This window comes from Tachysurus fulvidraco, chromosome 11 (genome assembly GCF_022655615.1).
Source record: "Tachysurus fulvidraco isolate hzauxx_2018 chromosome 11, HZAU_PFXX_2.0, whole genome shotgun sequence".
Taxonomy (NCBI): domain Eukaryota; kingdom Metazoa; phylum Chordata; class Actinopteri; order Siluriformes; family Bagridae; genus Tachysurus; species Tachysurus fulvidraco.
Window position 1 is genome coordinate 20,125,281 of NC_062528.1, and position 26,484 is coordinate 20,151,764.

General features: G+C 35.8%; 1 long non-coding RNA gene across 3 annotated transcripts in view; it reads right to left on the reverse strand.

Annotated features, from left to right (window-relative positions):
• Positions 1-26,484, reverse strand: part of LOC113645190 — a 63,301-nt gene that overhangs the window by 30,187 nt on the left and 6,630 nt on the right. For all 3 annotated transcript variants that reach the window (XR_007144378.1, XR_003441158.2, XR_003441160.2), the window contains exon 2: positions 14,904-15,078. This is a non-coding gene — a long non-coding RNA (uncharacterized LOC113645190). The remainder of the gene's footprint in view (positions 1-14,903; positions 15,079-26,484) is intronic.

Here is a 26,484-nt window from a genome sequence, read left to right on the forward strand (position 1 = left end):
TTTGAATCTTTATTATTTCAGTCTAATTTGATCCAAAAAGTAGATCTTTATATTACATATATTTGAAATTATATAATTCTTTATTATAATTTTTTACAAAACAAATAGATGTGATGTCAGGAAACAGGTGCCCTCAAGAATGACATAATCTAGAGCCAAATGCAGGGATAGCAGGCAGACAGGGGTTTATTTAAAGACAACTAACAAAACCAACCAAACACCAGGAAACATGAGGGGAAAATGCTAAGCAAAGATACACAAAAACAGGATACAAGAGAACCGAAACCAAGGGGATAAGACCGAGAACAAAACCTAGAAACAGGATGCGCACAACTACAAAGAGAAGAAGAAGAACAAGAAGAACAAGAAGAAGAAGAAGAGAGGAAGAGGAAAGAAGAAAAAAAAAGCCACAAGACCACAGGGATAAATAGGGAAGGTAATTGGGGATACATGAGGAACAGGTGTGCAGAAGTGGGAACAGGTCAAGGATCAGGTGGAACAAACTCATCTAAGACATATGACAAAGGATATAAACAAAGCCTGCCAGAACGCCCCCTGGTGTTCAGGCAGAGAATATTCCAAGCCATCCCTGACAAATGAACAGGTGAGGAATGTTTGCAGTCTGACATTTGCTGCATTTGCTTTTTGAGATACAGCACAGCTTCGCAAGTAATAGAGATCTATATCGTATCTGCTCTGGCTCTTATGTCCATTTCACATCACGTCACGTTGCTATCAGAGGAAGGTGGACAGAAAAGCGAGTGTAATTTTAATGAAGAAACCAAATCAAAATCACATGAAGGGAGAGTTCTGGGGTTACAATGTAAACATTAAAAAAAATGCATCTTTGATGTTGGATAAAGTTTACTTTTGTCTAGTTAAGACAAGAGCGCTGGGTGAAAGATGGGATAAGTGAAAACACCCGTCCACCTGTCAATCATTTTGTCTTCATATGTCTATCTGCCATTTTAATAACATATACACATAAAGTTCAGCAGTTCATCCTTAGAGTTTTGACCCATTGGACTTCTAATCAGACCGATGCATGTTTTTGCACTGAAACCTGAGGTGAACATGGTGAAGGGTCTTCGGGCAAATCTCCCTCCTCTCTAAAAAAGTGACCTGATACCACAAACCTAACAAGCAGAGTTTTGCCTGGGAGAGGAGCCAAGAAAGTGACATTGTTTGACCCGGCTGCCAATCAATGCCTATGCACCGTGCCAGACTAAACACGCTCACTATTTTAGCACAGCTTGTTGGCGGCAGCTGCAGGATTTGGGTTAAAGCAATGAGGGGAAAAAGTGGGGTCCTTTTAGGGGGAGAGCTCAAAACAGGCATAGCAACCTGTATCAGGCCTCACACCCACTGCTTGAATGCTTTCTTACACACACACAAACACACACACTCACACACATACGTACGTAGAGAAGTTCGTCCAACGCAGGGTTTGCGAGTTCTAGGAAATTTGGCTCAAGAGTGATTAAATGTAAATCAACACAACTGGGAGTTTGGGGGTAATTTATAAGTGGCGTCCCACCCATAAGTGCTGCATTCCTTGGCTTAGGATATGTAACTGTTCAGTCTAATTGCACTGTGTGCTTTTAACCGCCGGAGAGTTTTTTTTTAAACAATAAATTATTTGTAACTGATTCAACAATACAGCACCGATATTAAGGTTTTTTTTTCAGCTTTATGTTATTATCTCTGGGTGATAACGGTATTTGTTCTCACCAATACTAATAAAATGGCAAGGCTCACTAAGAAAAATAACAGCTCCAGATCCTTTAAACGCTTCCAAAAATCTTTGAAAATAAAAATAATTTAGACATTTTTGCCAGCATCCAATCTCTACTTTTTTTAAAACCCACAATAGTTTTAGGTTGGCCTTTTCAAAATGCACGTAGTATGAAATCGGCCTGTTTTGCTTTCCTTATATTCCCCGTTGTGAGCTGAATGCTGATCGACACACAGAGCACTACGTTAATTGCTTTCTAGCCTACAAATTCACTGCAGAGATTTTATCCCCTTAATATACGGAGACGTGAGGGCATAAGAGAGAGAGAGAGAGAGAGAGAGAGAGAAAGAGAAAGAGACTGAAAGAGAGACTAAGAGAATCTGAGAGAGAGAGAGAGAGAGAGAGAGAGAGACTGTGTGAGAGATATTGAGACTGCAAGGGACTATGAGAGAGAGAGACTGAGAAACCGTGACAGAGAGATGCTGAGTCTGTAAGGGAGACTGAGACTGTGAGAGAGAGACTGCTAGAGAGGGACTGAGACTGCGAGAGACTGTGAGAGACTGTGAGAGAGAGACTGAGACTGCGAGATACTGTGAGAGAGAGACTGAAACTGCTAGAGACTGTGAGAGAGAAACTGAGACTGCGAGATAGAGACTACAAGAGTGACTACAAGAGAGAGAGAGAGAGAGAGAGAGAGAGAGAGAGAGAGAGAGAGAGAGAGAGAGAGAGAGAGAAAGAGAGAGAGAGTGAGACTGTGAGAGAGAGACTGAGACTGCGAGATAGAGACTACAAAAGAGACTGAGACTCAGAGAGAGAGAGAGAGAGAGAGACTGAGAGTGAGACTGTGTGAGAGAGACTGAGACTGCAAGAGACTATGAGAGAGACTGAGACTGTGAGAGACCGTGACAGAGAGATGCTGAGTCTGTGAGGGAGACTGATACTGTGAGAGAGATACTGTGAGAGAGAGACTGAGACTGCGAGATACTGTGAGAGAGAGACTGAAACTTTGAGACCGTGAGAGAGACTGAGACTGCAAGATACTTTGAGAGAGAAACTGAGACTGTGAGATAGAGACTACAAGAGTGACTGAGACTCAGAGAGAGAGAGAAAGAGACTGAGACTGTGAGATAGAGACTACAAGAGTGACTGAGACTCAGAGAGAGAGAGAGAGAGAGAGAGAGAGAGAGAGAGAGAGAGAGAGAGAGAGATAGAGACTGAGACTGAGAGAAAGACTGAGACTGCAAGATCGAGACTACAAACGAGACTGAGACTCAGAGAGAGAGAGAGAGAGAGAGAGAGAGAGAGAGAGAGAGAGAGAGAGAGAGAGAGAGAGAGAGACTCTTCTGCACATAAACAGGATGTGACCTGATATGAATGGAAAGGAAAGCCAGAGGAGATCAGTACATTTAGTTTCTGTAATGTGATGTGATGAACAGTAAAGCGAACTCTAGAAGTCTTTTATACAGTACAGTGTGAGGTCATGTAGCGCTGGATGAAAAGAGCGAGTGGTAAAGGGGTGGATTAGAAATATTAAATGTGTCACTTTTCCCCCCAATATGTTTCACACTAAAAAATGTATGTTTTATAAATAATCTAAAAAGTAAATGTGCAAATTCACAATATTTTTTTTTATGTTTTACAATAAAAGTTCCCCAATAAAAAAGTAGAACTAAAATTAAATGTACAATTTCTTCCATGATAACAAAATATAAATGTTTTATACATACATATTTTTACAATATTTGTTTTTTCCTAAAATAAATTTTACATTAAAAAAAGCTTGTTTATATATGCTAAAAAATTATAAAATAAAAGTGCATTTTTTTAAATAATAAAACTCACAATAAAAAATTTTTTTGGCATGTTTTTCACTAAAAATATTCAGATTTTTTCCAATGAACATTCCATTAAATAGAATTAGTTACTGCATTAGTTAACATTAACTGTTAACATTAAGTGTATTAATTGACTTCAATTATCAATTGATATTTGAGCAAAATAGTTGAGCAACAACTTCATTACACCATGTTTGCCGTGTGGAAATATTGGACCAACTGCAAACTTGTTCATCATCGTTATGTTTGTTTTGCTGACTGTGGGAATATTTATGACCTAATCGTTAATTATTCATTAATGCTGCTGTTGGTGTATTAAAGCTGACATTTGTTCATGGTGTGTTAAATAATGCCAATTAAAGGAAGCTTAATGCAATGTAAAGCCTTTGTGGTTGCTTATTGTTGTAGTAGATCCATTACGGTGGCCATCATAGTGAAACCCAGCTCATTACAGATATCTTAATGAAGTAAAATTCAACTGTGACACACAAATTCAAAGTTTAACAAACGCTTGATTGGCGTTTTGAACTCCAGAGGATAAAAATAGAGTTTCCTCCAGTTTTTATTGTGTTTATGTTGATGATCGAGCATCTCTGTCATGTCTCACTCCTCAGTGGTGTTAATATGAAGCTCATACTGTATGAAAGTAGACAATCAGGACTTGATGTAATATTTTCATGATGAAGGTTCCTAAGTTAATATTATTTTCACACAAATGTTTGTATATTCAAAGTAAACATTGATATAAAACCCATTTCTGGTCCCTGGGATGCCCCAAGTGTTTGCTCCTAAGCAGCTCAAATATAAAGTTGTGTTTCTTTAACACTAAATTTCTGTGTAAGATTATCAACAGAGGGAAAAACACAGAGTCACAGGGAAAGCCAACAGAGTCCTGACTCATTTTAGATCAGACTCACAGACAGAACATCATTCAGTTCTTTATACTGATAGAAAATGTCTTATACTGTAAGACCATTTTGTCCAACACTGTACATATAAAAGGGGTTAAACTATTAACCCACTGCTTTATTCTGATGAGAACGTGTTGATTAATTTTTCTATTATATAATATACTTGTTCTGCTACAGTATGTCAGCACTTTACACATGAACCAAACAGATGAAATGTATAATTACTGAAAGGATGAAGTTTTCTTTGAAGAGATATTTAACATGCATGGAAGAAGTCTGTAGTGTCAGTGTTTTGTAACAGTTTTCTGATCTTCAGGATAAGGAGGTTATGTCTTGTGTTTTCTTAGGAACAAGCTTTTCTTATCTTATTAACTGAGAGAGAGAGAGAGAGAGAGAGAGAGATGGGAAATCTCAACTTGGCTGAAGAAGAAAGCAAGAATTCTTCTATGCCATTAAAAATCTATTCAAGTTCAAATCAAACGCAGAATCTGGCTCAAAATATTCCAATCAGTTTGGGGTTCTCTCCCAAATCAGGAATTTGACATGTACAGTAGGACAAAAACCCAACCGTAAGAAAGATACAGACAGAGCTGAGAGAGAGAGAGAGAGAGAGAGAGAGAGAGAGAGAGAGAGAGAGAGAGAGAGAGAGAGAGAAAGGCAGATACAGACAGAGCTGCTGCCTAGAGAGAGCCACTTCTTAAGCACCTGTCCTAATTTACGAGGAATTTCGATATATTCGATAAATTAGATATAAATGTCCAGACTTCATTACACTGGAGAACTTCACAAAACTCCAATTTTGCTCGGAGAAAAAAGCGAATGCATTTCCTGGCAGCTTGGTACTGTAGATCCATTACCTGCCACAACAAGAGGGAGGAGCTCGTGAAACCACACCTCACCTAAATTTTATTTTGCTATCCTTTTATTTGTTGGTTTATTTATTTCTTATATTTCAGAATTTTGTTTTTGCACCTTTTAATTTTAAATGCCTTGGCGATACATATAAAATTTCCAATAAAGCTCATTTTGAATTGAATTAAATTGAATTGAGAGAGAGAGACAGACAGAGAGATATACAAAGGGAGAGAGTGAGAGAGACAGACATAGAGAGAGAGAGAGAGAGAGAGAGAGAGAGAGAGAGAGAGAGAGAGAGAGAGAGAGAGAGAGAGAGAGAGAGACTGGTGAGGAAAGGTTTCCAAAGATGTTACGCAACAGTAAATTAAAAGAATGAAGTGTTCAAATCATGTGTTATTTAATGGCTGTTATAAGAGTCGGAGGTATAAACCAGTTCAGTGGAGACGTGAATTTACAGGAAAATCCACGTCAGTGTTGTGACAGTAACTCTGTGTCATCGTACCACTGGATGGTTGGTTATTTTCCTCTAACAGTACACTCCTAAGTGTTCCTTACTTATTCCACAAATAAAAGTATTAAACTACCCAATAGCTTTCCTAATGTTCGCTCTTATTATTTCCGAATAATCTAAATAGCTCCGATTGTGATGAATAATTGAGCAGAACATCACTGATAGTTAGAGATTCATTTTCTCTGGCAGCCCAGACAAGATGTTTCAATTACCGTACTGCAACTATCCTAGAAAAGCATTGCAATCTAGCATGTAAAGTGTTGTTCATTCATTCGCCATCAACGCCAAGAGAATAGCATCGTAAACAGAGTAAAAACGATGTGCTCGGAGCGCCTAAAAGCATCCAGAGTCATAAAATACAGTAGATAAACATGTGCCACTGGTTATCTCTGATGCATGAGAAGATCTCCAGCCTTCAAGGTCTGCACTTAGTTGTGCTTTGTTTTGACCACGGGGCACTTTAAAAAGAAGGAAAAATAATGCTAATGAAGATGGGTAGGACAGGACGGAGAATGGAGTCACGGCGGAGGAACAGCCCATTCACCACAATGCACACTGCTAAACGAGCTGCTTCGTCCCTGAAGGAGAAGGGCTAATGGAAAGCCTGCTGAAATGCATCAGAAGAAAAGCACGGGTCAAGTGAGGGGAAGGATTCCTCAGGGGTGGAATCAAAACAAATAGCAGCGTGAAACTGATACTTTTCAGCTGCACACATTTCTGCGGTCTGATACCCACCTCGGCTCAGGAGAACCGGACTGTTCAGAAATAGATACGGACTCCAGGGAGAGCAAAATATACCATACGGTGAAAAAAACAGGCTACTGAATTTACTTACGTTCGTCTGAATAGTTCCAACATGATGTTCAAGAACTGCAGCTTAACACAAGTACAGAGTATTTCATTTCTGTTACGATAAAAAGATTGCTGATTGTATTATTCTGATTAAACTGATCCCATCATACTGTAGAGAAGAAGACTTTATTTTGTCACATCTACATTACAGTGTCCATAATACACCTTTACCTGTATAGTTATTTATATCCTAATTGTATTATTATTTTTTGTAGATATTATTCTGTGTATATAAGTCTCTAGGTTTTATTCTTATTTAGGTCACTTGGAGCTGCGCTACCGATCCCAGTTTCTCCCTGGGGATTGAACAAATGTTTTAAACTCATGGTATCTTAAGTATGTAACCTAGTGAGCAGCATTAATGTATTCAATCTTAGAGATTTAAGCACTTATGTACGTCGCTCTGGATAAGGGTGTCTGCCAAATGCTGTAAATGTAAATGTACAGCACAGTGAAATTATTTCTTCGCATATACCAACTTTGGAGGTTGGGCTCAGAGCACAGGGGCAGCCATGATACAGTGAGCATGGAGCAGTGAGGTTTAAGGGTCTTGCTCAAGGGTCCAACAGTGTCAGCATCGGGGTTTGAACCCTGATCAACAAACCAGGGCCTTAACCACATGAGCCACCACAACTTTCACCTTCTCAAAGCCAAACTCGAACTCAAAGCCTGAATCAGAATCAGAAATACTTTATTAATCCCCAGGGAGAAACTGGGCTCGTTACCGCAGCTCCAAGTGACCAAAATAAGAATAAAACCTAGAGACTAATATACACATTGAATAATATACACAAAAAATATTAATAAAACTAGGATATACATAACTATACAGGTAAAGGTGTATTGTTACACAATGAGATATGTTGTCATACGGACACAGATAGGAAGGATTTCCTACACAGTATCATACGGTAGACACATCCTCTTCCATGACACGTTAACCTCTGTAAGGTGGTGATGGGAACAGACATTTGTTCCTGTACTGAGGCCTGAGATAAACAGACAACATGGTATGAGAAGACAGATAAATAAAGTTTTATTTTTTTTAAATAATTAAAAAAAGAAATTTTTGTACGTTTCTACATTGTTTCCAAGAATGTTTTGGCTTAAAATACTTTAAAGCTCTTTTCCTTAATCCTGTCAAGACAATTCACTGTCTTCTCAACTCCTCAACCAGAAAAAAATAAAGGGATTATAAACAAACAAACAAACAAACAAACAAACAAACAAACAAACAAATAAATAAATAAATAAAATGAAGTCATGTTTATTTCAAATTTATTCATGGAAGGAGTCTCCAGTGTTAGTGGTTTATATACACAGGAAAATATTCAGACATCAGGATAGAGGAGTTTGTCAGGGCAACTTTTTGCTGTGTTTTTCTTTTTAACTTGAAAAAAAAAAGAAATTGGGAAAGGAAAATGTGAGCTGTTTAACATGCATGATAACAGGAACTAACTCGCTTTCACTGAAACTCTGTCACAATTCAAACAAATAATTGGTAGGAACTTTTTATGTAATTAGTAATAGAATGGAAAGGGATGAAAAATTGTAGCGGTATAAGAAGAATAAAACACTTCATGACATTCTCGTATAGGAAAAAGACAACAAAAAATAAAATCACACCTGTTGATTCATTTTCTGTAACAGCATGCCTTGATTTATACTTTATTTTATAGCAAAATGTGAATATAGACATCAGCAGCTTCATTTAGTCTTCTCATATTCTTACTTTAAAGCCTGGTCCTTAATAATTAATGTTTCTATGGAAATCACTGAGTATAAAATTAGAATCTAGATCATCCTGTGTTATGGTCATCTTTTATATGTAAAAAATATGAAATAAACTTTCGTGCAGCTCTCAGATCTACTTTGGACCTTATTCTGAAAACATAATTAAAGAGCAGTTATGTTTGTCAAGATATTTATCATGTCTTTATACATATTGATCTGAGACACACAATTACTGAATAATTATGAGCTTATAAGGAGATCTATATTGTGTACGACTTTTTGTAATACTAATATTATAAATATTTGTGCACTCGTATCACTGTTTCAAGCTTTATAAATGTTTTTACTATATATTCAGGACAGAAGGTATTACAAAAATACCTACTCAGTGCTGCTATGCTTCACCAGGGTGTCACAAAATGAAGGCCAAGGTGGATGCAAGTGCAAAGTTTACGATAAAGTAAAGGATAAAGACATGGAAAAGTTCAATACAACAGACATGCCAACAATGTGAAAAAACATCGCAGAAACCAGAAGTTAACTAGGGGAGTTTATTTCAGAGAACCATGACACATGTACACTAAAACCTGTTAGAGGCTCTAAATAATGATAAAAAAATAATTAAAAAAATCAATATAATTGTGCAAATTACTGTCATTGTAAATCCGTAATATTCCCTTATGCTTTACTTTGTATGGCACGATTATAAAGCAGCAGCTTATACAGACACTAGGCTTATTAATTAGCTGCTTATTATGGAAAAAAGTAAAATTTTGATATTAAGAGATAATTTTATAAAATAACAATATAATAAATTCTTAAAACTGATATCGTTATGACTATAAATACTAGAATTCTACAGCATCGATAGTAATATAGTAGAAATCTTGCCAATCTTGGCACAAGTCTTATTCTGCCTCAATGCCTTCTTCTCTTTATTCTTTTCACTGAATAACCAAAAAGCAAGCAAAAGGCAAGACTAATTCTGAACATAATGGTACCATCACCGTGCTGTATTCCAAACACTAAATATCTCACTGCCATGATGATAATGTTGCTAAAACAACTACTATAGAGTGTGTGTTAAAGTGAGAATGATTGTAGTTTTTAATTTTCCAGGCTCAGTCCCCACAGGACCGTGGGACAGAATAAGGTTCTGAATATATGCATCCCATATGCTGAACTTCATACAGAGCAGAAATAAATCAAATGTTTAAAAAAAAAATAATAATAAAACATGACTGACTCATCCAGAAATTAAGAAGCAACCGAGAGGCCCTGACTCTCAATGTGATGCTACCACCACCATGCTTTACTATGAACACTGAATAAAGGACTAATAACTACTGTATTGTGTGTGTGTGTGTGTGTGTGTGTGTGTGTGTGTGTGTGTGTGTGTGTGTGTGTGTGTGTGTGTGTGTGTGTGTGTGTGTGTGTGTGTTCAGCTCATAGCTCTATTTTACAGAACATAAATGGTCAATACCAACTCACCCTAAATAAAACAAGTAAGAAACTAGTTTCTGGAAATTTTTCTAGTCTTTCATCTTTGAACTATCCTTCAGACTAGATGCAGGCTGCTTACTGGTCAGCGCAATTGCACTATTTTATATATTTTTCATTGAATAGGTTGATTTTTTCAGCTCTTACTGTAGCTCTGTGTTGTCTTCTGAACCTCTGTGTATTTATATAGCACCATTTTCCCTTGAGGAACCTTATTTCATTTCACTATACACCACATCACCTGCACGTGGTCCAAATGACAAAAGCTTCTTGAATCTTCATGAGATCCATTATTAAAATAATCAATCAATCAAGCAATCAAGCAATCAAGCAATCAATCAATCAATAAAATAAAATAAAATAAAATAAAATAAAATAAAATAAAAAATATGGCACAAACACGATTCTGCTTAATGGAGACCATCCACCAAACGTCAGTGACCAAGCAACCAAGACGCCACAGGTCATTCTCAATGTGATGCTACCACCACCATGCTTCACTTCCAACAGGAATTAAATCTACTAAACTGTTCATGCTTACAGTTTTTTACTTTTTTCCATAGACTTTGTGCTGTAAAGGTACTCATCAGTATAGATAATAAAAGGTAAACCAAAATCTCTCACTTCTAAAACAAAATATTTTACACATTACATTAACTGTATTTGGCAGATGCCCTTATTCAGAGTGACTTACATTTTATCTCATTATTTTGTACAATTGAGGGTTATGGGCCTTGCTCAGGGGCCCAGCAGTGGCAAACTGATGGACCTACAGTAGGATTCAAACTACAGTAACAACCATCTAATCAGTAGCCCAACACTTGAACCATTAATCACTTAATAAAAAAAACAGTAACATAACAAGCTCAGACACACACTTTACAGGTTACATGAAGTTCAGACCTTCACGTTGGTGTTTTCCGTGTTCTTCCCCACAAGGCCTCAGCTCCTTTTGTGTTACTTTAGCCCAATAAATCCCACCAGAGTGGCTGTTCTCTCAGATGCCATCCATCCCACAGCTTATTGTGACAAGGCTTTGTTCTGAACAATAGGCAGAAAGGGATTAAGTCACCGAGGGCACTTCCTAACTTCCGTTCAGCTGCTTCGTACTTTCTGGACTTGATCCACAGCTCTGATTCCTCTCCAACTATTCAGCTTTTAATAATTCGACTAAGTTGTCTCAATGCAGCTTTACAGAGAAATAGAAAGAGAATAAATATTCTAATTCTTCCGCTGCATTTCAAAATGGTATCTTGCAGTCAAATGGTGCAACAGCCAAATATTTAAAATCAACCATCCGCACTATAGCAAAGGAGAAAATCTTAAAAATAATAATAATAATAATAATTTGAAAATTCCTTCTTTTTTCCTAGATGAAATTCATCTACAAAGATATGTTAAGTATCCAAGGATTTTTTTTCCCTTCTCATTGACAATATCTTTTTACCTCTAATATATGCCCAAAGGAACAGTCATGTCCAGTCAAGTCTTTGTAGACATTTCACTTCATAAAAACTGTAAAATATTAATTTATGACTAACTGTTTTAATATTTTTATTGTTAGAGACCAATGTCTATGCAAGAAGTAATGATATATTCCATTATAAATATATATTAGTTTTATGTACATACAAAATTCTGTTTTTCGAAGCAGGTGCACGGTTTGTACAAGTTTTACATTCTATTCATCATTCATTTTCTACCGCTTTATCCGAACTTCTCGGGTCACGGGGAGCCTGTGCCTATCTCAGGCGTCATCGGGCATCAAGGCAGGATAGACCCTGGACGGAGTGCCAACCCATCGCAGGGCACACACACTCTCATTCACTCACGCATTCACACACTACGGACAATTTTTCCAGAGATGCCAATTAACCTACCATGCATGTCCTTGGACTGGGGGAGGAAACCGGAGTACCCGGAGGAAACCCCCAAGGCACGGGGAGAACATGCAAACTCCGCACACACAAGGTGGAGGCGGGAATCGAACCCCGACCCTGGAGGTGTGAGGCGAACGTGCTACCCACTAAGCCACCGTGCCCCCCACATTCTATTCAATTCTGTGTAATTATTGAATTGAAATGAATTTGTTTAACCTGATAATCTCGGTTAATATGAATTTATATAAAATGTTCCATTAAATAATTAATTAAATCATGTATTTAATGTTAATATAAACTTGAATTAAGATGAATGAATAATAATAATAGTAATAGTAATAATAATAATAATAATAATAATAATTACTTTGTAAACTTTTGATATAATTTACCATTAAATTTCATGAAATATTTTACATTCACAAGAATGAAACGGAAGAATTTAAAGGAAATCTGAAATGAAGCTGATTAATTTAAATCTAAATGATTAAAGATTCCTTAGAAATCTAAATCTTGGTTTCTGTCATAATTATTCGTGATTAGTTCTTTACAATAAATGTTCTACAAAAAAAATCTAATAAATGATGAGTTGAAATGAACAAAATCTATTTAAGCCGATGTTTTATTATTAACCATTTTCTTGTGTATTCAGTATCAAAGTCTGAGGTCCAACTTTGTGCTTTTAATAATAATAATTAAAACACAGCTTGATGTTAAGCATTAAATGACTGTTTATCTTCCAGTGTTAATAATTTTAATCTGTGTGTGTGTGTGTGTGTGTGTGTGTGTGTGTGTGTGTGTGTGTGTGTGTGTGTGTGTGTGTGTGTGTGTGTGTGAGAGAGCACATGCAGGTGAGTTGCAGTGACTTCTGAGGTTCCCACGCTCCTTCGGTAAAGAGGCGGTGGAAGAGCCATCTGTCTCACTCTCTGTCAGTGTGTGTGTGTGTGTGTGTGTGTGTGTGTGTGTGTGTGTGTGTGTGTGTGTGTGTGTGTGTGTGTGTGTGTGTGTGTGTGTGTGTATGTGTGTGTGTGTGTGCATGTGCATGTGTGTGCGTGTGTAGTTTGTGTGGACGTGCAATGGAAACCCAGGCAGCATTCCTGCACTAACCTACAGGAAATCCACCAGCAATACATGAGATTAAACCTGAGTTAATTTATTCAAACGGAGTCTAAAAGAAAAAACTAAAAGATTTAATTCTTTGAAAATAAATGCTGATGGACTCTTGTTTGCTGTTATTTACACACACACACACACACACACACACACACACACACACACACACACACACACACACACACACACACACACACACACACACACACACACACACACACACACACACGTTGCTTTCTTTTGCACTGGCACACAGAAAGTAACATTATGACACTATGAGCAGTCTGAGAAAGACACTGGACCAAAAGTGCATACAAAATTTACCAGAAGAAAGAAATACGTCAACAAACACTGAGACTATAAAAGCTACTAAAATAAGTTTTATTTCAACTCTTTTAACTCCTTTTACTGAAAAAAAGAAAGAATAAAGGTAATAAAAAACTATCAGTCATCTTAATTTACATTATTTTATCTGGTTATTATATTATTTTATCAGTTATTTTAAACTTGTGTATTAATATCTTATCCTTGAAAATCATCATCCATGTAAATTGTATTTTAGTGTTGAGGAAAAAAGCTAAATCATTGAAAATGCAAGAAAGAAAGAAAGAAAGAAAGAAAGAAAGAAAGAAAGAAAGAAAGAAAGAAAGAAAGAAAGAAAGCCTGCTGTTTATAATAGAAACTAACTAACTTTAAATTTATTAATAAACAAATGTAAATGCAAAGATATAATCAGAGCAATCCGACATCAGCGACATTCCTAATAACACGGCAAATAAGTCTAACGTTATTAATTAATATATAAGACACAATCGTTACAGACCTGCGTGGCTTAAAGTTACAGTTTTATAAAATAAATAAATAAATAAATAAATAAATAAATAAATAAATAAAGATTATATATAATACATATTTTTTTTCTGTGTATTTTTCACATACAATTCACACGACTTTGATTTTCCTAATAAAAAAAAAGGCAAATACAAATAAGCAGCAGGATGTTAGAAGATGTTAGCTATTTTATTTATATTTATATTTTCTAGTGTTGATTTTAGATCATGATTTTAGAAAGGAATCGGCAAAAGTCTGAACAATTGACTGTTAATCATTAAGTTGTATGGTGCAATAAAATAAACATGCTCTTGTGAATTTTTAATAGAAATCAATTTGTGTCTAAAATTAAAGGTTAAAATAAATCCACACCATAGAATAGATTCGTGTTTCTATTTTTCTTTATCAGCTGAAAACTTTTGACTTTTGATCATTGTTGCATCATTTTTTTGTCTTTTATTGTTCATAACTGAATTCGCATAGCTGTAGTTGTACAGTTCGATTGTTGCTGTTTGTTTAAATTTATACACATTTATTGTAAAATGACGTACAGGATTTTATGTTGAAATTTAAAAATTACCTAGTTTGACATTTTGGTTTGCTAGCTTGGATTTGGTGACTGATTTCATGAGATTTGATGCTAAATAAAAAAAAAAAGAAGCCAAATATCACCGAATGAAACTCTCTTCAGAGGTCAGAGTGCCAGAGAAATATCCAATGACAAAGAATTTTTTTCTCAAATATATTTGGTTTCCTGAACATTCATTTCATTTCCTGATTTTCATTCTTAAGCATTTTTACAGATGTTCTGCTGTAAAAACATTTTATATACAGTATATATTTTTCCACAATGACATGCTAAACATATATGAGGTAAAATTTCTTATATTTTTTGGCTTAAACTCCTTCTAGAAGAATATGTGACTATTAGATCTAAAAGTCATTAGAGTTAATAAATAAGCTTGTGTGATTCACTCCTCCTCTCTGCTATAGTTCCTGTTTTAGCTGATATAAACCTCGTGCATGTTTTTCCTCAGAGCTCACAGGCCGGCTGAGAGCATGAGAACGAAAGCTTGTCAATAGCAGCAGCCTCATATTTGGTAAGTAACCATGGAAGCAGAAGCGAGCTGCTCCTGCCCTTCTTACCTCTCCGCACCCGTGGGTCGTTCCCTCCCTGAAAAAAGGGCATGCCTCACTTTCTTCCTCCTGACCCGACTCGTCTGTCTCCTCCACAAAGGCCAAAGCCGCCGGTCACCATCGGTCCACCGGTCTAGACGTGTCTGCATGGTCCAGCCTCGATGTGCTGTAGGACGTCTGTTTGCTTAAAGGAAAAGGAAGCGGAGGGAAGACTGAGACGTCGGTTTGAAAAGGAGCCCTGTCTGATTTGGCCAGAGCGGCCACTCTATCATCGATCGGGTGAATATCGAACCTTCTCTCTGTGGATGTGTGAAATGGATAGCTTAGCAAGCATTTTTTTTAATCAAGCTCATATGGAGGCCATCTCTCTCTCTCTCTCTCTCTCTCTCTCTCTCTCTCTCTCTCTCTCTCTCTCTCTCTCTCTCTAATATCTTCAGTCTCCTTAATAATTTGCACTTGTAGCACTTTTTTTTTATCTCACTACACAACATGCTGATTTTCCTCATATTCCTATTTTGTTTTAGATCTAAACTGAATTAAATGTTAGTATTTTATTATTCACCAAATTTTCTATTTCTATTTATTTCCCTATTTATTTTCCTATTTAATATATATAAAATAAATAAATATATATATTTTTCTTCCTCTTATTTCGTATCACGATTTCTCCTCAAGTTAACCTTCAGATATTTTATATTTCAATAAACATAAATATATCCAGATTTAGTCAAATACGTGACTAAATGAAATGTTAAACATTCGTATTTTCATCTCTTGCTTCTGTACAAAATAAATATCAAGATATCTTTGACATGATTTTAATCGATTGATTGATGCATGATTTATCACTAATTTCTTTAAGCACTGATTTTGTGAGCGTTCAAAAATAATAATAAAAACAATGTGTGCAGTCTAAAAACGCTAGTGTTTTTTTTACCCCTCTCTCTTTCTCTTTTTACCCTGTTGCCATGCAAAATCCAGGACAGTTTAGAGCAATAAATAAATAAAAGAATAAATCAAACCCAGAGCTGCTGTGTTAAGCGAGACTTTCTAAACAACACCGAATCAAGCCATCTGATTTTTCAACCCAGTACAAAATAGTCCACTATTTTAATGATCAAATCTTTTCTATAATTTCTCTAGAATTAGAGATTTTTCATTTATAAACAGACCAAATCAGATCTTTTACATGAAATATTTTTGTATTTCATAAATATGTGTGTTTATTCATAGATATGTGTGTTTAAGCATAGAAAAACCCATTTGAAGCCCACGCATCTCCACTGTAGCTCTAATTTAGGGCTTTAAATCTAAAAATAAATCACAGATTATAATCCAAGTCAAACTTTTACATGAAGCCTAAACCTTTCAATAGCAATATCCTGTCAGAAATCCTTCGTCTTGGAGATAAACTGTCCCAGCTTGATTTAGGTAGCGGACATTTCAAGGAAGATGTCTGATTGGTTTAGACAGCATTGGAGGCAAACGAAGCATCTACACACATGCGCACACATACACACACACACACACACACACTGTGATAAGAGCGGCCAGACATGCAGCGTTTGTAGCCTAGAAACAGCAGCCAGCCGCCATCTGTTACAGAAACACATACACCGATTCACTCGCATGCACTGAAATAAAGTATGTGTGCATTCAACCGAATTATACTTAATATAAAAATGTATGGTGTTAGGATTTAAACGGTGTAGATACTTGATAACAAAAGAACTGGTAAATGACAAAAATGTAAATCATTATAAACTCGTCCATCTTTGTAGCATCAGCTTCGATCATATTTTGCTCTCGCATCATAATACAAACAAAACTGAGTATAAATTATTTCACAAATAAATATAAACAGACAAAACAGCACAACATTTTGAACTGTCTCTGTAGTCACTGTTGTGGTATCCCTCAGGGTTACGTCTTATGTCCGGTTAGTTTATATATTTCAGAAGGTGATTGGACCCCGCAGATCACTTCTGGCAGTTGCCTCATAAAGTAACAGATTTAATTTACATTACACACAGGAAAATGTAGGCAATAAATAGTGCATAGAGTTCATCAGGGTTACGGTGTACCTCAGGGTTGATGTCCGAAAAGCTGTGTCAGATTCATTGCAATTTGTATGAATGCCGCTAGTCTCGGTAAAAAATAAACCCACTTACTTACTCCCTGTTTATGCAAAAATCGTTTGATTCATGAAACCAGATGAAAAGTTGTTGGATTCTTTTTCAGAGGTTTTGGAACAAGACAAACTCTGCCCCTTAATCCGTCTGTCAAACTTTAGCTAACTTATCAGATTTCAGCGGATTTCATACGTTTAAAAGTAAAGTCAGATAAAGAACAAAATGGTTATGTTTATTCTTTGAAAGCTTTCTTTCAGTTTTTTTCAGTTCCACCTCAGAGCCTCAACATCCTATCACATCGTATTATTAGAGCGAGCGCTAATAATGCAGCTATAAGGCTGAAGCCAGCTGTAATGACTTTGAGCACAGCAACATGACTTTACTCTGATGTCCTCCACATACATTAACAAGACATAATGTTTTAACAGTATTGCAGCGTTTTTGACTTTGCTGACTGGCGTTAAATACGTCCTTCACTAACCGGACTCGATTGCGACTCTGAACGGAGCACAAAGCAAAGAGCAGTTATAATTTTCCTGCGGGTCCAGGGTTGAGTCCATACTATGCATTATTTATAGAGCCATCAGTAGATTAGGCAGAAAGTAGAAGCAGAGATCTGCCTAAAGAACGCTAACAAAATGCTAACAAAGCTTCATGACCTGTTCACACTGACCGTGATTGGATTTTTAAATGAAGGACCTTTCTACATGAATCAGACCAAGTGCAGATCATCAGATATCGATTTCATTTAGATTTAATATTAGAATTCCACAACAACTCACTTAAATTTGCACCTTAAACCACCAGCCCACATGATGCAGCTAATCAGTATACAGCTCAGAGCAAAAGTTTACACACCCCATGTTTTTTAATGCCTCTGTTTAATTATTTATATGAAACAATTGAAGTTAAAAAATAAATATGGGTGTAATTGAAATAATAAAAGCTCGCACAAAATCTGTTGCAATCTGTTTTTAGGCAAAAGCCGAGCGTACGTGCTGTCTAAATGTTTACATTGCACTCACAAAGGGAGGACGAGACGTTTATATTGATATCTTGTGTTTTCTTTTTTTTTTAAACATATTTGTTTCTTGTCATCGTGATGGAGTGTCTGGAATCTAGTAAATGAAATTGCTTGCTTGTACATGTCTTTGTCTTCTTTGTTGATCTAAGGGTATGCAAACTTTAGTGCTCAACCGTGCCGAGCGGTTAATAACTTATGTCAGAGCATAAAGACGTATGACGAATGGCATAGCAGCTACAAAAACAAAGCCCTAAAGAAAGCTGCAGTGTTCCTGTCTTTGTGTGGATGCTGAATAGGAGCCCGACTTAAAACAGTGCTTTAAAGTGCATTAATTAAAACAGACGATCTTATTTAAACACAAAGCTGTACAGTTCTCTATTCTGATTGGTCAGAAAGCACATTGCAAGTGGGTATTAGTCATTATGTTGTCCGTGGTAGACAATGATAAACAAACAACACAAATACACTGAAGAAAATGTATGTGATGAAGTATATTCAACATTTATGAGAAGAGTCTCTGGTTTCAGTGCTTTAGAACAATCAGTGATAAAATCTTCAGGACTTTACGATTTGTTTCTTGACAACATGATGTTTTTGTATCGAGCTTACAAAAGAGAGAGAGAATGAGAGATTCAGAGATTGAGAGCGAGAGAGAGAGAGAGAGAGAGAGAGAGAGAGAGAGAGAGAGATTAATAAAGATATTGTATTTCTAGCTGCCCTACATATATCAGGAACAAGCGAAGCATTTAAACGTACTCGTAAATGGATAAAAAAAAAACTACGGTGCGTCATTTATTCAAAGAATAAACTTCATAATAAGTAGATTAGTTTTATGACTTTAGCATGTTGCTGTATCAGTACATTTAGTACATTACTATAGACTTTTTATGCATTATTAGTTACATGTACAAGTTAGTTCTTGTTATCGCTTACACTACAGCAGCTACAGTCTTAGTTATTCTCTTATAAGCAGACTGGAAACTTCTGTCCTGAAGACTTGTTGCTAGAGACGCCTTCCACGAATCCCACATTACAGAAAACATACTGTCGTATCAACGATTCCACCTTTACTTACGTAATGTAATAGCGATGCTTTTGTTTTGGTTGTTCATATTATAGTCAATAGAGTCCCCAGTCTATGAAGTAGACGTTCCTATGACTGTTTGCCATGATGATAACATTTCTCATCTGGTGCTGGAGCTAGTATGCCACTTGACAACTGACAATTTGGGGATTGTGTATAAAATTCAGTGTTTATTTGCATCATATCATATCATATGAGATGATGCAGAAGCGGAGTGTGATCTTTAACACGGGTCACGTGACCTCTACTGTCTTTGCTCTCGTCTGCAGAGTAGCTTCGTATTTGCATGAAGATAAACTTTTCTCAACTTTGGACAAGCTAACATCTATTCAGCAAGTCTAGAGTCGCTGTATTATATGTATCACATCTGTTAATATGTTAATGAGGTAAATGAGTCAGCAGCTTCTGGCCAATCAGATTCAAGCTAGCACTTTTAAACATTGTTTTTTTTTAAATATAAATAAAATGTACCATTTTCAGTAAATAATATGATACAGAAAGCTACAGAATATTTCATTCCCTCGCTAATTAAATTAAAGAAACCTCTAAACCTGCTGTGTTACATGTCTAGATATAGATTAGGCTAAAAAAAGACCATTGAAGCGCTTATACAAACAAGTAAAAGCATCTGAAGTGCAGCTTAGAGTACGAGGAGAAGCTTTCCTGAGCTAACAAAGCACTTTTGAACGTTTAATAGTTTGAGAAGGTTTAAATGCCCTTTAAATGATCTCTGTGGCAAGATGCATCTTGTTGGAAAAGTGTAGGACAAACCAAGCCAACGAATAAAGGATGATGACTTTCTCCTCAGCACACACAGCTTGTGTGGCCTGTATGTGCTTTTTTCAGGGGATTTATTCAGCTGCAGTCTCCAAGTTAACATTCGAGCAAAGCAAACGTCTTTAACAGTAACATGTCCATAGACGTCCTGAGTGAAATACGAATCAAAGAGGAGATTTAAGACTGAAAAAAGAGGGGAGGAACCCGGTAACCTGAGGACGACCAGGGAAAGACGTTGGGCTTGGTGTATTCTTCTGTTTCTCTAATGATCGTTTTACTTTGTATGCTTTTTATTTCAGCATTAAAGTCCAGTGCGTCAGGTCCTCGCAAGCAGGATCTTATGCTACACACACAAATACAAACACAAACGCACCCCTGCTGATCCTCATCTGTATGGCTAATAAAACAGCTGTCCTGTGAGAAGGGAAAAAACATCCCTTCCATGAGGGAAATCAAGGACGAGAAGAACGACCTCATGTCGACTTTCCAGAACCTAACTGCATCTCTAATAAAACCCACCTGGATTAAAAAGACACACAGGGAAGTGACAAATTCTTTTTTCTACAAGAATAATGCTGGCGTTAAACATTTATCAAGTCTACTGATAACAGGCATCTAGATAAGTAAAGTAAATTTTCCTGGACAAATTGCTGTAACGCTTCCAGATATGACAGAGGAGACAAAACGGCCAGGTGCTCGTGTGTTTCGTCATTACATTCTTTAAAAAAAAAGTTCTTTGGGTAGTTAAAGGTCTCCTTAGAGTCCGCTTAGAGGGACAGAGTAAATGTACAGGGATAATATCTAGTAAATAAATAAATATAAATTTACAACAAAAATATTTTAGAAACAAATGTAAAAAAAAAAAAATCTTGAAATGTTTCACAGATCAATTTGAAATATACATTTTTTTTAGTTAATATTTTTAGACTTTTTTTTTTCTGAATTTACAGTTTCATAAGCCAAAAGAGAGCTCAAAGTTTTAGGGGAAAAAAAAGTGGTTCTGTTATTTAAAGGGATCCTTAAAGGTTCTGTAGTTCTGTACCCTATAACAGAACCTTTTGGTTCTCCTTTTGCAAGCTAGAATCAAGAACTCTCTGGTGAAATTGTTGTAACACACTTACGACTCTTGTTTGGGGGTTGTTTTCCTAACAGATTAGAACCCTTTAAGAACCATTAATAACTAGTAATAAAGCCTACATTAGGCTTTAAAGATCCCACACAGGGACAAAGCTAAGTCTGCAATGAACAGGTGCAAAAAGATATTTAGACATAGAACCTTTTAAAGTTCCTTCAAAGATACAAAGCAGAGAACAGTCCTGTAGATCGAGGTCTGGAAGACTTTCTATAGAGTTCTTCTACAGCTTCTACTCAAGAACAAGGTCACTCTAGGACCCATACAGTATGTGCTTTTCAGCTATTGCTCCAGGAGAACACGTAAAGTGTATACACACACTCTTAAAGGTTCTTAAATGTGTTTCTTTGAAGAAACTTTAACATCCATGGGAAATATCCTATTGTGCAAAAGGTTCTTTGTAGTGGGAAAAATGGTTCTACAGGCTACTAAGAATAAATGGGGTGAAGAACCATGTAATGAATGGAGGGTTTTTTTGGGAAACCATAAAATCACCTTTTTTTTTTTTTTTTTTTTTTTTTTTTTTTAGAATGTAGTTGGACCCAACTACAAAGTGTTTTCTTATACAAAAAACTATATAAAGAACCATTTTTAAGAGTATACCTTTTTTAAGAGTATAGTTTATTCACAGTTAATAAAAATACCAACAGGTAGAAATCTATTAATCAGCTCATCAAGTGAGGAAAAAAAGATGTTTGATCTGCAGGTCAGCTTAAATACAGGGCGGAATAATCAGCTGTCAGTTACGGTCCGAATGTGACGCAAAGTAAACAGGGGGCTGGAAAATAAATCCTCCATAGGAAACGGACCTCGATCCGGGTGTTACACACTAATTAGAGTGTCGTTAATGACGTACACGTGTGCTGCGACCCTGACACTTTCCCTTGGCCTCACTTCCTCAAAATTTACCCCTAAGCCACAAGCAACCATCAGCCTCGATAAGAATAAGATAGATGAACACCGTTGAAGGACTTCCTGTTCTCACAGACGAGAGGAGGACTACGAAGTGGATACAGGTTCAAGACAAACACAAGCTTCCAAGATAAGGTTGATTAACATTCTTCTTAAAAAAATAAAGAAATAAAAAATAAAGAAAAAGAAGAAGAAGAAGAAGAAGAGGAAGAAGAAGAAGAAAGTTAGATGTACAACTTATGGGGATGTGCTGTTGAAGGAAAACAATCAACAATATCTTCGATGACATGATGAAGCAACTGCTGCCACCCTGAAGTCTATTGTTTTCCTGTAACATGCATGCTGAAGGGTTTGATTCCACTCATACTACAGCAATTTGCCCATTTTTATTACTGAAATGTATACATTGTTCCTCCATTTATAGATACATTAAAGTGTCCAAGACTGAGAAGCGTCTGTAAGAACATGATCTATTAAGATGTTTACATGAATTCTAATGAGCAAAAATAAATTTCAGGATCAACAAAAATTTCTATTATTAACTCTATATTTCCATAATAATAATAATAATAATAATAATAATAATAATAATAATAATAATAATAATAATAATAATAATAATAATAATAATAAAAGATTGAAGCATTAACACCACCTCCAATGCTCTCTGGTGGAGTTTAACCTGAGTTTAACTTTTGAGCTTTTATTTTCTTTTTTTTTTTAAATAAATATTTACATTTAAAAAATATATAATTTAAATAAATGTTTTTTAAACTCATTCAAATTCAACTTTTGACCATACTTTTACATATATGTTTGATAATAATTCATCACTGTTAATTACACTTAAGGTTCATAAATGGTCTTTTATAAAACATTAACTGCTGATTTTTTACCTGACCTTTGGTTTGTTTGTTTTTTTGTTTTTTTATTAAAATTGAGTCCAAATTATAAAAAAAAAAAATAAAAATAAATTGCAAGACCATGTTGAAAAAATAAAATTGTTATCATATAATTTCTACTTGTATGTATATATATATATATATGAAAATTCTTTTCTAATTTCCGTCTTGGACTTAAAATCCCGGAATGCAATGCAGCTATAAAAATCTCCATATAAAAAAGACATTTAAATGCATTTAAAAATACAACATACATTTTAAGTTATTGAAGAAAATGTTGAGGCATAATTTTGAGATGAATTAATTTTTTATAATGATTATTATTTGCTATTTTATGTATTTTAAGCTAAATTTCAATTCAACACTGTTGTTAATAAAATATTGTCCTAGTACTTTAACAACGAATTTCTCAAGCCATTTATACCAAATCAAACCAAAAAGAATCATGTGTTCTAATTTTAACTCACAATATACCCTTTTAATTAAGTATATAGTCATTTATGTCTCATATATTTTTTTGCTGAATAAATTTATACAAACTGAAACCAATGGTAAAGACACATAAGTAAAGACACAAGCCCCGCCCCCTGATCCTAACCACAGCCGTCATAAAGTATTAAATAACTTTGCTATGAAAAACTGCGATAAATGTCTAAACATCTGATTGTTACAAAATAAAGTCAATGTCACCGACAGGGAATTGCGTCAGCTCTAATTTTCAGCTCCACAAACACACACAAAGAGCATGACATCAGTTCTCGGTCATTTAGAGGATCTATTCGAGGCTTACAGTATGGCTTCAACTTTGGCCTGGAGGAGATAGATTCCAGTGAAACTCTAGCTGTGTGTTTTCTCCCTCGCTTTTTTCAGCCAAGTATTGATGGAGAAGACTGGCTTAAAGAGTGAGAGCGGCCGGCCGTTATTACGCTCGGCTCTTCTTACAGGCCAAACCGAGCCTTTAAACCTTCAGGCACCGAATCGGAACAGCGACACTTTAACTACACGATCAGGTTACATCCAAAATCAGTGTTTACAATGGAACAGAAGTGTAGATGACTCTTGTCTGTACATGCTGGAGATACACTAAAGCCCTGAGTTACTGACTTTCTATTTAGTACAAATGTACACAACACAACATCCTTTACTCTACATTTTAATTTTTCAACTTTCCAGAAATGCAGTAATGACGTTTATGACAAACAGATTTTAAGACGTCAATAAATCTGGATTTTTTCTGCATGTGTTCTCCAGTGGTGAGCCCTAAAAAAACGTGTCAAAAAGCAACAGTAACATCATCTTCTGATGCATGAAATGCATGAGAAGGTTTCCTTGTAATCTAATGTCAGAGTTGTTTTTTTTTCACGATACCAGATATACAGCCGGAGTATTGACAGATGATTTGCAAAGAATGATTAATGCGAGGTAGTTGGAGAAAACGTCATGCAAATGAGATTTTATTTTAATGTACTGTATGCTAAAGGTTTGGATATCAAAAAGACTTTTCTGGAGAGCCAGTTGACCTCAAAACTCAAATATATCAAATCATACATTGAGATATGATTAAAAAAAAATTAAAAATACGTTTTCCTAGAAATCTAATATTAACAAATCCAAATAGTTCTCTATGGCCTATTTTGAAGTTTGGATAGATTTCCTATTTAAAAATTTCAACAAAACAATACATATTATATAATTCTTAAACCTAATTCTAGACTTTTTTTTAATGATTTTTTACTAATTTCACACATGAAAATGCATTATATTCGATTGGCAGATTTTTAGAGATTTTGAAGGAAAAAAATATAGCAGAATAAGATGCAAAGCTTCATTAAAAAATTTCAATGGAAAGGTACATTATTCTGTCTTCAGAATATTTTACTTGCTAAGAGTGTAGTGTAGAACATGAATTTGACAATTTGTCTCCTGTAAATTTCTCCTAATCAATAACAGAAAACTTTTACTTTTTACTTTATGCTGTAAGGTTGAATGTTAACTCAGACGTGAATAGAACCTCTTCTCCTTCTTTCCTATACATCTAAAATGATCTTTAACCCATGATGACTAAAACCTTGAACTGTACTTTGTGATTGTCTGCTTGCGCTCTCATTATGTCTGAAGAAGTCGTCTATATTGAACTTCCCTATGTACGAGCCGGAGTCAAGCAGAGCCGGTACAATAGAGCGGTTTCATTATATAAACTGAAAGGATATTTACTGTGAATTTTAAAAGAAAATATTAAACACATCACATTTTAAAAAAGAGAGGACTAAAAAATGTTCGATAGTGCTTATAGACTGTACTGATAAACATATGTCACAATGTCATTTGTTCAAGTTTAAAGGTCAGGCTATTTTACGTCACTTGCTTGTTTCATGCTGAGATGTTTCTTCATTCTGGACATTTTGATCCTTTATATATTAAGTCCTGACTCAACGGGGATGAGTCAATTTGGGACTTTAGATTTGTAACACCATGCCATTTGTCGTGTTTGTGGATGGTTGCGTAAGAATTTATATAAATCCGGGACTTCTTTGGTGCTGCTTTGTGACATCTCATGACCTGCTCACTACACTTCAGAATTCAAACCATGGCATTAGAACCACACCCTGGCATTAGAAGAGACAAAATCTACCAAGAAGATTTTAGATTGAATTGTTTCAGAGGACAGAATCAATTTTCTGGTTATACTGTACAATTGCCCTTACCTGTAGTCAGGTCAGGTCAGGTAAGGTAAGGTGAAGTAAGGTAATGTAAGGAAAGGAAAGGTAAGGTAAGGTAAGATACTGTAAGGTAAAGTAAAGTAAGGTAACGACAGGTGAGGTAAAGTAAAGTAAAGTAAAGTAAAGTAAAGTAAAGTGAGGTGAGGTTTGGTGAGGTGAGGTGAGGTGAGGTGAGGTAAAGTAAGGAAAGGATAGGTAAAGTAAAGTAAAGTAAATGAGGTGAGGTGAGGTGAGGTAAAGTAAGGAAAGGAAAGGTAAGATAAGGTAAGGTAAGGTAAGGTAAGGTAAGGTAAAGAAAAGTGAGGTGAGGTGAGGTGAGGTGAGGTGAGGTGAGGTGAGGTGAGGTGAGGTGAGGTGAGGTAAGGTAAGGTAAGGTGAGGTAAAGTAAGGTAAGGTAAGGTCAGGTGAGGTGAGGTGAGGTGAGGTAAAGTAAGGTAAGGTAAGTTGACATAAGGTAAAGTAAAGTAAGGTAAGGTAAGGTAAGGTAAGGTAAGTAAGGTAAGGTAAGGTAAGGTAAGCTAAGGTAAAGTAAAGTAAAGTAAAGGAAAGTGAGGTGAGGTGAGGTAAGGTGAGGTGAGGGGAGGGGAGGTGAGGTAAGGTAAGGTGAGGTAAAGTAAGGTAAGGTAAGGTAAGGTCAGGTGAGGTGAGGTGAGGTGAGGTAAAGTAAGGTAAGGTAAGTTGAAGTAAGGTAAGGTAAAGTAAAGTAAAGTAAGGTAAGGTGAGGTAATGTAAGGTAAGCTAATGAATGTACTTTATTGTCATTGTGTACAACAGAATAAGGGAAAAGGTTAAGATGTTGGGTTACTGATCGGAAGATCATGAGTTTGAATCCCAGGGCCACCAAGCTGCTGCTTTTGAGTCATAGTTTTATTCCCTTTTAAAGTTTTTTCCTTGCCTCTGTCACCTC